Raw genomic sequence first — 12,037 nt, 5'->3', positions numbered from 1 at the left:
TTTGTTCACCTTGCCATCCTTCTTATCCGCCAAATACTTGGGGCAGTTCCGCTTCCAGTGACCAGTCTGCTTGCAATAGAAGCACTCAGTTTCAGGCTTAGGTCCAGGTTTGGGTTTCTTCTCTTGAGTAGCAACTTGCTTGCCGCTCTTTTTGAAGTTCCCCTTCTTCTTCCCTTTGCCCTTCTTCTTGAAACTAGTGGTCTTGTTGACCATCAACACTTGATGCTCCTTCTTGATTTCTACCTCCGCAGCTTTCAGCATCGCGAAGAGCTCAGGAATAGTCTGGTTCATCCCTTGCATATTATAGTTCATCATGAAGCTCTTGTAGCTTGGTGGCAGTGATTGAAGAATTCTGTCAATGATGCTATCATCTGGAAGATTAACTCCCAATTGAATCAAGTGATTATTATACCCAGACATTTTGAGTATATGCTCACTGACAAAACTGTTCTCCTCCATCTTGCAGCTATAGAACTTATTGGAGACTTCATATCTCTTAATCCGGGCATTTGCTTGAAATATTAACTTCAACTCCTGAAACATCTCATATGATCCATGACGTTCAAAACGTCGTTGAAGTCCCGATTCTAAGCCGTAAAGCATGGCACACTGAACTATCGAGTAGTCATCAGCTTTGCTCTGCCAGACGTTCATAACATCTGGCGTTGCTCCTGCAGCAGGCCTGGCACCCAGCGGTGCTTCCAGCACGTAATTCTTCTGTGCAGCAATGAGGATAATCCTCAAGTTACGGACCCAGTCCGTGTAATTGCTACCATCATCTTTCAACTTTGCTTTCTCAAGGAACGCATTAAAATTCAACGGAACAACAGCACGAGCCATCTATCTACAACCAAACATGAACAAGCAAGATACTAATCAGGTACTAAGTTTCATGATAAATTTAAGTTCAGTTAATCAAGTTTAAAGAACTCCCACTTAGATAGACATCCCTCTAATCCTCTAAGTGATTACGTGATCCAAATCAACTAAACCATAACCGATCATCACGTGAGATGGAGTAGTTTTCAATGGTGAACATCGTTATGTTGATCATATCTACTATATGATTCACGCTCGACCTTTCGGTCTCCGTGTTCCGAGGCCATATCTGTATATGCTTGGCTCGTCAAGTATAACCTGAGTATTCCGCGTGTGCAACTGTTTTGCACCCGTTGTATTTGAACATAGAACCTATCACACCCGATCATCACGTGGTGTCTCAGCACGAAGAACTTTCGCAACGGTGCATACTCAGGGAGAATACTTCTTGATAATTTAGTGAGAGATCATCTTATAATGCTACCGTCAATCAAAGCAAGATAAGATGCATAAAAAAGGATGCAATCAATATAAGTGATATGATATGGCCATCATCATCTTGTGCTTGTGATCTCCATCTCCGAAGCACCGTCGTGATCACCATCGTCACCGGCGTGACACCTTGATCTCCATCGTAGCATCGTTGTCGTCTCGCCAAGCTTATGCTTCCACGACTATCACTACCGCTTAGTAATAAAGTAAAGCATTACATCGCGATTTCATTGCATACAATAAAGCGACAACCATATGGCTCCTGCCAGTTGCCGATAACTCGGTTACAAAACATGATCATCTCATACAATAAAATTCAGCATCATGTCTTGACCATATGACATCACAACATGCCCTGCAAAAACAAGTTAGACGTCCTCTACTTTGTTGTTGCAAGTTTTACGTGGCTGCTACGGGCTTAAGCAAGAACCAATCTTACCTACGCATCAAAAACCACAACGATAGTTTGTCAAATAGACTCCATTTTAACCTTCGCAAGGACCGGGCGTAGCCATACTCGGTTCAACTAAAGTTGGAGAGACAGTCGCCCGCAAGCCACCTATGTGCAAAGCACGTCGGGGAAACCGGTCTCACGTAAGCGTACGCGTAAGGTTGGTCTGGGTCGTCTCGTCCAACAATGCCGCCGAACCAAAGTATGACATGCTGGTAGGCAGTATGACTTATATCACCCACAACTCACTTGTGTTCTACTCGTGCATATAACATCAACATAAATAACCTAGGCTCGGATGCCACTGTTGGGTTTCGTAGTAATTTCAAAAATTTTCCTACGCACACGCAAGATCATGTGATGCATAGCAACGAGAGGGGAGAGTGTTGTCTACGTACCCAACACAGACCGACTGCGGAAGCGATGACACAACGTAGAGGAAGTAGTCGTACGTCTTCACGATCCAACCGATCAAGCACCGAAACTACGACACCTCCGAGTTCGAGCACACGTTCAGCTCGATGACGATCCCCGGACTCCGATCCAGCAAAGTGTCGGGGAAGAGTTCCGTCAGCACGACGGCGTGGTGACGATCTTGATGTACTACAGCAGCAGGGCTTCGCCTAAACTCCGCTACAGTATTATCGAGGACTATGGTGGCAGGGGGCACCGCACACGGCTAAGGAATAGATCACGTGGATCAACTTGTGTGTTCTAGGGTGCCTCTGCCTCAGTATATAAAGGACTAGAAGGGGGGGGAGGCTGGCCGGCCATAGGAGGCGCGCCAGGAGAGTCCTACTCCCTCTGGGAGTAGGATTCCCCCCCAATCCTAGTTGGAATAGGATTCGCGGAGGGGGAAAAGAGAGAGAGAGGGGGCCGGCCACCTCTCCTAAGGGGGTGGCGCACAGCCCATGTAGGGATGCCTCTTCTCTTTTCCACTAAGGCCCATCATGGCCCATTTAGCTCCCGGGGGGTTCCGGTAACCTTCCCGGTACTCCGGTAAAATCCCGATTTCACCCGGAACACTTCCAATATCCAAACATAGGTTTCGAATATATCAATCTTTATGTCTCGACCATTTCGAGACTCCTCGTCATGTCCGTGATCACATCCGGGACTCCGAACAACCTTCGGTACATCAAAATGCATAAACTCATAATATAACTGTCATCGTAACCTTAAGCGTGCGGACCCTACGGGTTCGAGAACAATGTAGACATGACCGAGACACGTCTCCGGTCAATAACCAATAGCGGGACCTGGATGCCGATATTGGCTCCTACATATTCTACGAAGATCTTTATTGGTCAGACCGCATAACAACATACGTTTGTTCCCTTTGTCATCGGTATGTTACTTGCCCGAGATTCGATCGTCGGTATACCAATACCTAGTTCAATCTCGTTACCGGCAAGTCTCTTTACTCGTTCTATAATACATCATCCCGCAACTAACTCATTTAGTTGCAATGCTTGCAAGGCTTTAATTGATGTGCATTACCGAGAGGGCCCAGAGATACCTCTCCGACAATCGGAGTGAAAAAACCTAATCTCGAAATACGCCAACCCAACATCTACCTTTGGAGACACCTGTAATGCTCCTTTATAATCACCCAGTTACGTTGTGACGTTTGGTAGCACCCAAAGTGTTCCTCCGGCAAACGGGAGTTGCATAATCTCATAGTTATAGGAACATGTATAAGTTATGAAGAAAGCAATAGCAACATACTAAACGATCGGGTGCTAAGCTACTGGAATGGGTCATGTCAATCAGATCATTCAACTAATGATGTGACCTCGTTAATCAAATAACAACTCATTGTTCATGGTTAGGAAACATAACCATCTTTGATTAACGAGCTAGTCAAGTAGAGGCATACTAGTGACACTTTGTTTGTCTATGTATTCACACATGTATTATGTTTCCGGTTAATACAATTCTAGCATGAATAATAAACATTTATCATGATTATAAGGAAATAAATAATAACTTTATTATTGCCTCTAGGGCATATTTCCTTCAAAAAGATCACCCCAATTTTAGCCAAAACACCAAACACTACTGCCAAGAAACTCAAAGTAGACTTGGAAAAGATGTACCCCATTAAACTGAAATATACCACAGTGTGGAAGGCAAAACAAAGGGCAATGAAAAATTTATATGGTGATTGGGCAAATACATTTAGGATGCTTTACAACTTCAAAGCAGAAGTGAAAAAGAGGTCACCTGGCAGTGTTGTGGAGATAGATACAGAGGTATCAACCGAAGGTGAAGTCAGGTTCTCCAAGTTTTTTATGGCTTTGAAGCCTTGCATCGATGGGTTCAAAGCAGGGTGCCGTCCATATTTGAGCATAGATTCATCATTTTTGACAGGCAAGTGGAATGGTCAGTTGGCAGCATGCAATGCTCTATATGGACATAACTGGATGTTTCCTATTGCTGTTGGCTTGTTTCAGTCAGAAACAGAGGCTTCATGGACATGGTTCATGATCCAGTTGAAAAGATGCCTAGGGCCAGTGCCACCTTTGGCTATACACACAGATGCATGTAAGGGGCTTGAAAATTCAGTGAAAAATGTTTTCCCACATGCTGAGCAGAGGGAGTGCTTCGGTCATTTGTGGATGAATTTGATCAAAAAATTTAGAGGAGAAGAATTTGGGCGCATGTGGCCAGCAGCAAGATCTTACATTAGACAGACACACAAATATCATCTTGATAAGATAATGGCAGCATGTGATGAGTTTGGTCCATGGCTGAACACCTACCATTCTTTGTTATGATACAGGTCAGCATTCAACACTGCCATCAAGTGTGACCACATCAACAATAATTTGGCAGAGAGTTTCAACAACAAGGTGAAGGAGTTAAAATATTTGCCTGTGCATGACATGGTTGACCAAATCAGGATCATGCTCATGCGGTTGTGGGAATTGAGAAGAAGGATAGGTGATTGTCTGCAAGGTGATAAGCTTCCAGCAGTGGTACAACAGGTGGTCAATAGGAGCAGATGTCTTTCACATTTGTTTGTTGAAAAATCTTCACCTTGGGGTGCTGAAGTTAGAGATAACAAAACTGGAAGGAGACATGTTGTTAACACTGAATTGCATGATTGCACTTGCCTCGAGTGGCAACACACTAGTAAACCATGTGAGCATGCCATTCTCTTCTTAGCATCCCAACCGAAGATAAACATGCACCCATATTTGCATGAATATTATTCGGTAGCAAGATTCAAAGCTGCATATGCTACTCCAATTCCACCACTTACAGATCAGTCTCAGTGGCCTGAAGTGGACATTGAATTTTCCATGTGTCCTCCCTTGACGAAAAGAAAGGCTGGCAGGCCTAAATAGAGTAGATTCAAGGCATGGTTTGGGAAAGGTGGGAGTAGTAAGAAGGGAAAGAAAGATGGGAAGCCAAAAAGGGCCCAAAAAGGTAACAAAAACAGATGCAAGTTGTGCCAGGAACTTGGGCACAGAGTGGGATCTGTCAAATGTCGTTACACTCCTAATAAGCCAAAGTATGTTCTTGTTTATTTGTCTATGTTTTGATTTGGTGCTTTTTTCCAATTACTATATCTATAACATTTTCCCAATGGCCAGGAGGAAGCGAGCAAGTCAGCCCCTTGTTGTTGAACAGTGTTGGCCAACAAAAAAAGCAAGAGTCAATGGCGGTAGAAAGAAGAGAAGTGTGCCTGAGCCTGAGCAGACTGAAGAAAATCCTTCTGCAGTCAACATTCAGACTGAGGAAACTGCTCTCAAGGTTGAAACTAAACCTGAGCGTGTTGAGGTTCAGACTAAAGAAACCCATGTTGAGGTACACATCGAAGAAACTGAAACTACTGTCAACATTAAGACTGAAGACATTGATCACGAGGGTGTTGGCGAGGTGTTGAAAAGACCAGTGAAGAAAACCAAGATGATCAGTGAACTTGTGTGTGTAGTAGAACCAAAAACAAGAAGTGGTAAGGCGAAGAAGGGCACGCGACGTGGTAGGAAGAGGTAGAACAGAGAACAATTTGAAAATTTGGGGCATGTAACAATATTTGTAACTTGATGCGTACTGGTAGTCACTATGTATCCCCGTATTTCTATTCGAACTTGTTTGTTGGTACCTTGTCTAAACCAGCCAAATAAAATTCAAATTTAAATTCAAATTTGAGGGATGGGTATTGATGTTTTAATGCTATCTAAAGTACCTCAACTGAAATATGTTTGCTTGCTGATCATTCCGAGCCCTTTTGATAAGTTGAACTCATAGGCATGAAAAGTGTGTCTCAAATGACCTCCAAAGGTAGGGTAAACGACCTCATATTTAAGCAAGTTTTTTGGCACCTTGTCTAAACCAGCCAAATAATTTTTTCTACACATCTATTCTACCTATATACTATAAATCTAAAGTCTCACTATTTATTGAATTACTTTTCTATTATTATTTTTTTGAAAAAACAAGGTTTAATAGAAAATTATATATAAAACAAGTTTAAAACATGAAAATGAGAAAAGTAGGTTAAGATCTTTCTTAGTCAATCCAAAATGAAGTTTTGGTGAGGTTTTCACACTTTTCATTTTCAAAACCCCACCTACTCTCGGGTGCCCACTACTCTCCCTTGAACTCCATACTACATTGTTCGAGGAATGACAATTTTGTGAAGGATTTTTCGTAAAAATGTATGTCAACCATATTTATATTTTTTCTCGTTACTATACGACATAATAAGACTATGTGCGCAAGTTTTATATTTTTTGATTTTTTTGAATTAGTTATGCTCAACCCTAATCAGTCAAAACCACTCTCAAAACCCCTCAAAACCCCGCACACTACCGGGTCGTCGATCGTTGTGCGTGGACGGTTGAGATCAGGCGCTAGGGTTAGCTACAATGTGCATCGATCCGCATGAGACGCGCTGATTGGTTGAATCAGTGTGCATCGATCCGCATGAGACGCGCTGATTGGTTGAATCAGTGTGCATCGATCCGCATGAGACGCGCTGATTGGTTGAATCAATGGGGTTTGGATCAGCCTCTCTTGTTGGGGCATCAGGACCATTCATTTGAATCCAACGGCAAGAGTTGACGCGGTGCATGGAACAAGCCTACGCAGTGCCCTTTCCATCGTTGCATGCGTGCCCGTGCCTACCCTCAGCATGCATGCCCACCCGCAGAACTGCGCCCGTGCGTTGCATGCATGCCCTCGACGTAGCCCTGCTCCGCCACCCCCATCGACGCAGTAAGCTGTCACATGCCTACCATTAGAACCGATGCATCGTCGCATCAAAGCATGCACCCGGCCACAATGCAGCATGGCGTGCTGTACATGGCGTGCTCCTCTTTGAGGACGCAATACTAGCATGGGGTATCGATGTGGGTATTGATGCAGTTCAAACGGCGTGCTGCCCGTTACAAGATGGGCAAATGAAGGCGTCCATTATTGTCACATCTCCCATCGACCGAACGTTGCCCTCTAGCCAGGCCTTAGCAAGATGTGCAAATTAATGGGCTACAACATGAATGCACGGGCGGCACACGCAGAGAACCCAGGGCAGGCGTGTCCCCTTGACCCACGACGGCACAGACGCGTGCGTGAGCCTGTCCCCCTTGACCCGCGACCGGTGGCACAGAAGGATCGCAGCCCGTTTCCCACGCTCGTGTACACACTTTCATGGGGCGCTACCAAACGCCGCCCGCCCATTAATTCTACGGGGTGAAAACACGTCGCACTTGGGCTATTTAAGCCGGACACTATCGTCTTCCTCTCCCTCACCCCCTCATCCACACCCCATCCTCTGCCTCCTCTGCCCTCCTTCTTCCTTCTTCTCCATCAAACCTGATCGAGCCCTCGAGCCACCCCACCACCATGCAGTACAACGCCCCCACCTACCGCTTCCCCCCAACCATGCCGGAAAGGCTCTACCCGGCCGGAGTGTATGTAGAGAGAACCCTTAGGGTTTGGGCGATCTCGAGGTGGAGGGGCGCAAGGGAGTTAACGGAGTTCTTCCTTGCGGCCGGCTTCCGCCACCTCCCCCGCGGCTCTCCTCGGGTGTACCATCTTGAGAAGGTCAACCACAACGGCGTTGTGGTTGGGCTCCTCGCCACGTTCACTAGCCCTTTTGATGCTTTCCATCTCCTCGGGCGAGCGTATTGGGTTGGTTGTGAGTTCATAGCTTTCACAACCTACAATATCTTCACCGATTTCAACGCCATCTTCCCCAACAACGGCGTTATGCACACGCTCCCATACCCCATCAACAACGGGGAGGAGTGAAGGACGGTGCCCGGAGGAGCAAGGTGGCCCCGGAGGAGGAGGAGAAGAAGAACCCGAAAAACCCGCATTTGGTGCCCCTATCTATCTAGCTTGCTATAGATCTATCGTATTAGTTTTTTAAGTTGTAATCGTTATGCTACTATTATTAAGTTTTATTAGTAGTTTAAGTTGTAAGGCTATCATGGAGTTGTAAGGCTATCGTGGAACTATGGGTTGCAATCGTTATGCTACTATATATATTGTGTGTTTCGTGCTATTTTTTGTGGATTGCTATTTTTTGTGGATTGCTATGGGTTGTTTTTGCTTATTATTCGTGTATTGCTATGGGTTGCTATGGGCCCGGGTTTCTACACCCCAATCACCACACACACCATCTTCAAAATATTGGCCAAACCATGGACATGCAACTAGGAGCCCCATGCAAACCCACTATGGACATGGGTGCAACTAGGAAATGCAAACTAATTTACTTCGGGCACTTCATGCAAGCATGCAACTCATTTAGTTCATGGAACCGTAGACATGCATAAAAACAATTAACATTTAGTTTTAGTGCATCAAAAAATGATCCATCACAAAATTTAGTGCAAGAAAAAGGCCAAAATAAAAGGACAAGCAACATTTTATTGGGCCCCATTTTATTTGCCGAAGTTAGAGGTGGGCTGGTGCCCCTACGCGGGTGGGCTGGTCTTGGGCATGGTTATTTTCTCATGGCCCATTTTCTCGGCGCAACATCTATTCGGCAGCCCAGTTTTGTTTTTTTACTAGAAACTGAATTTGGGTGTGTACTCTGTTAACTGAAGAACAAAAACAGAGGAAACAGAGCATGAACACTGAATAGGGCCCCTGAGAATATCATTACAATAATTGAAGCAAGTTTTGCTTCACACTAATTCAAGTTCATCTAACAAATGGTCCCTGGATAACTCAAACTACTGGGCACCCCTGAAACTAGTTGACACACTAACTGAAACTCTAACAAATTCTAGCGATTGATGAACATCAAGTAAAATAAACCCATAGCAATGACACAACCATAAAATGCTCCAGCCATCATATTTGCTTGCTGCTTAAAATCGATCAGATGCTTTAGTTGCTTGCCAATTTTCTTCAATTCACACTTCAGTTCTGCACTGTGCATCATCGGATCGGCTCTGTCCGCCAAATTGGGGGCTTGTTCCACGGCAAGCCGCCCCCCAAAATTGAGCTCTTTGGTTCTGGTTGATCCCTCCAATTTCAACCTTTCAACATAGTCATCGAGCCACTCAAAATGCCCACATTTCTTCAGAACCTGAAAAACAGGGGGCCGGAGGCACATGAATCCTAGATCCACCACCCAGATTCACCACCCTAATTCGAGGAATAAAGAAAGAAATCGGGAGAAATTAGACCATAGGATTGGTCAAGAACACAGATCTAACCTGCCCCGGCTGTGGCTTGCTCAAGCATTTCACAAACTCGCGCCCACGGTTGCCATTTTCTTCCCTCACACAATTCAAACGCTTCAGAGGCTCCTTGCGCGGGCAATCAGGGCATCTTGTCAACGGCAGTGGACCATACTACGTCCATGATTGGCGGGAGGCCGAAGTCGAGCTAGACATCACTCGCCGGCGGCGCGCTTCGTTGCCGGAGTAGAGGAAGAAGAAGGTGGGAAAGGAAAGGGGCAGGGCAAGCAATGGAGGGCGCGCGGGGGGGGGGGGGGGTGGGGTGGGCTGGCTCGGGCTCGTTGCTGGCTCGGGTCGGGGCACGCTGATGAGCACGGGCATGCTTGCGTGGATAAGTTGTGGGTCCCACCCGCATGCGAGTAACTGCTAGGTCCTGTCGTGGTTCTAAGTCTGACAGTAATGTAGGGTGGTAAGTATGGACAGGCAAGATCTTAGCTATGGAGAAGTTGTAAGCACACGAGGTTTACGAGTTCAGGCCCTTCTCGGAGGAAGTAATAGCCCTACGTCTCGGAGCCCGGAGGCAGTCGACTGGATTATGCGTGTATGGTTTACAGGGGTGTGAACCCTTTACACTGAGGAGGGGGGGTAGCTTATATAGAGTTCGTCGGACCCCTCTGGCCCTCAGTTATGCAGGGTTTTAAATACATTAAGGTCGGGCGTTACCGATAACGCCCCTAATAAAGTGCTATGATGACCATAAAGGCTACTTAATAACCGACCATTAGCATGCGGAGTGCCTTTAGGTCTCTTGGCCGTCGAGTGGTTGGATCTTGGTCGAGTGATTGCTTCTTGGTCGAGTGTCTTCGAGTCTATCGAGTGGAACACCTCCAAGTCGATTGAAAGGTGATTTCTTCTAGAGATGTCCTTGGGTAGGGCAGTTTGGACAGGTCCATGACCCTACCCTAGGTACATAGCTTCGTCATTAGCCCCTGAATGGATCGAGGTTTGAGTGGGGAAGGAGTTGAGAATCTTCCCGACTCATTTTTCATTCCATGAGCATATCTGGTTTCGGATCAATGAACCTGAGTGGTGACAGCAACTTCCTTTTTAGTCGCCTTGATCCATTCTTAGCTTTTTGTCGAGTGAGTTTCTTTACTTGAAAGGCTCCGAGTGACGGTGCGGAGGAGATCTTCGGTCTGACAAGTTGTTCTGCTGCCCGTAGATTTCGCAGGATCCGAATTTTGGGAAGCGCGCGGGACGGGGGAGGCTGCAGTAATCGGATGGGATAGAGCGGAGCCGCCTCGAACCCCGCGCCACCTTTTTCGCCACGTATCACACGCGCGATTGTTATGGGATTTGACAGGGCCGCCCGGGCCTACCAGTCAGCCACTTGGAAGCGGCCTCATATAAGGCATCGGACCGGGGTCTCTTCGAACAGTGAGTCCCCATTATCTCTTCTCCTCTTCATGCTCCGTCGCCGCGCTCGCTCTCGCCCCAGCGCCACTGCTCCGTACGCATCTCGCCGGCGATGATGGGGAAGGAGAAGACAGCGGCTCTAGAGCGGGCGAAGAAGGCGACGGCAAGGTCGAAGGGGAAGGCGACCAGTCGGGGCGGATCCTCCTCGCGAACCGGCCTGCCGAAGGGCTGGATCCAGGGCGACTGGATCCGCTCAACGATCACCCAAGAAGACCTCGACGACCTAGCCGAAGGAGGGCTGATCCCCTATGAATCGGCGCGGCTTCCGGGGAAGGAATCCGAGCCGCAACCTCGGGAGGGTGAGTGCGTTCTCCTTGCCACCCACGTCGACCGTGGATTTTCCTTGCCTCCTCACCCTTTCTTTCGGGGATTTCTGAACTTCTTTGGGGCACAACTCCACCACTTCACTCCCAACACAATCGTTTATCTCGCCGCTTTTGTTTCTTTGTGTGAGAATTTCCTGGGTTGTCGGCCTCACTGGGGCCTTTTCAAGCACATTTTCACTTGTCGCTCCCAGACGGTGAAAAAGGCTAATCCGAGTGACGAGAGGACTCAAGTGATTCAGATGTGTGGGGGTCTTGGTGTCCAGATGAGAGGGAAAAGCTCCTTTCCGGCCATGATTCTTCCCGACTCGGTTCGCGGATGGCAGTCGACCTGGTTTTATTGCAAAGACCAGTCGACGCCAGGGCAGTCGACTGGCGTCCCTCCTTTCACCATGGACCGAGTGAGGAAACCCTCCCCTTTGAAGGTGCTCCCGGAGGAGAAGGCGCAGGTGAGGGTGCTGGTAGAGCGAGTGGTCCAGCTTATCCATGACGGGGTCACCAGTATGGATCTCTTGGAGGTCTTCCTTCTGTGGCGCATCCAGCCTCTTCAAGCCCGAGACCATCCGATGTGGATGTATTCGGGTCTTGAAGACTCCACTCGGATTCACCCGGAGGAGGTCGATGATGACACACTGGAGAAGTGGCTGTCGGGCATGACCGGGAACAAGGACAACCCAGGGGAGCCAGGAGAGTTCCTCCATTCGACCAGTCTCATGTACCGGAGAAGGTCTGATTCTAAGCTTTTGTTTGTAATTTGAATTCACTCGCACAGTTGCCTATACTGAGTTGACTGACTTTGTTCTTCCTGCTTTCTTTCAGGCCATTAT

At 47.1% G+C, this 12,037-nt stretch overlaps 1 protein-coding gene and 1 pseudogene across 1 annotated transcript in view; both read left to right on the top strand.

Annotated features, from left to right (window-relative positions):
* The window catches only part of LOC125531197 (uncharacterized protein At2g39795, mitochondrial-like), a 60,446-nt gene that overhangs the window by 18,735 nt on the left and 29,674 nt on the right, over positions 1-12,037 (top strand). The window lies entirely within an intron of this gene.
* On the top strand, positions 3,949-5,767 carry LOC147978262 (uncharacterized; annotated as a pseudogene).

This window comes from Triticum urartu, chromosome 3A, assembly GCF_056163025.1.
Source record: "Triticum urartu cultivar PI428250 chromosome 3A, HENAU_Tu73, whole genome shotgun sequence".
Taxonomy (NCBI): Eukaryota; Viridiplantae; Streptophyta; class Magnoliopsida; order Poales; family Poaceae; genus Triticum; species Triticum urartu.
This window is presented reverse-complemented; position numbering and strand designations above follow the sequence as displayed.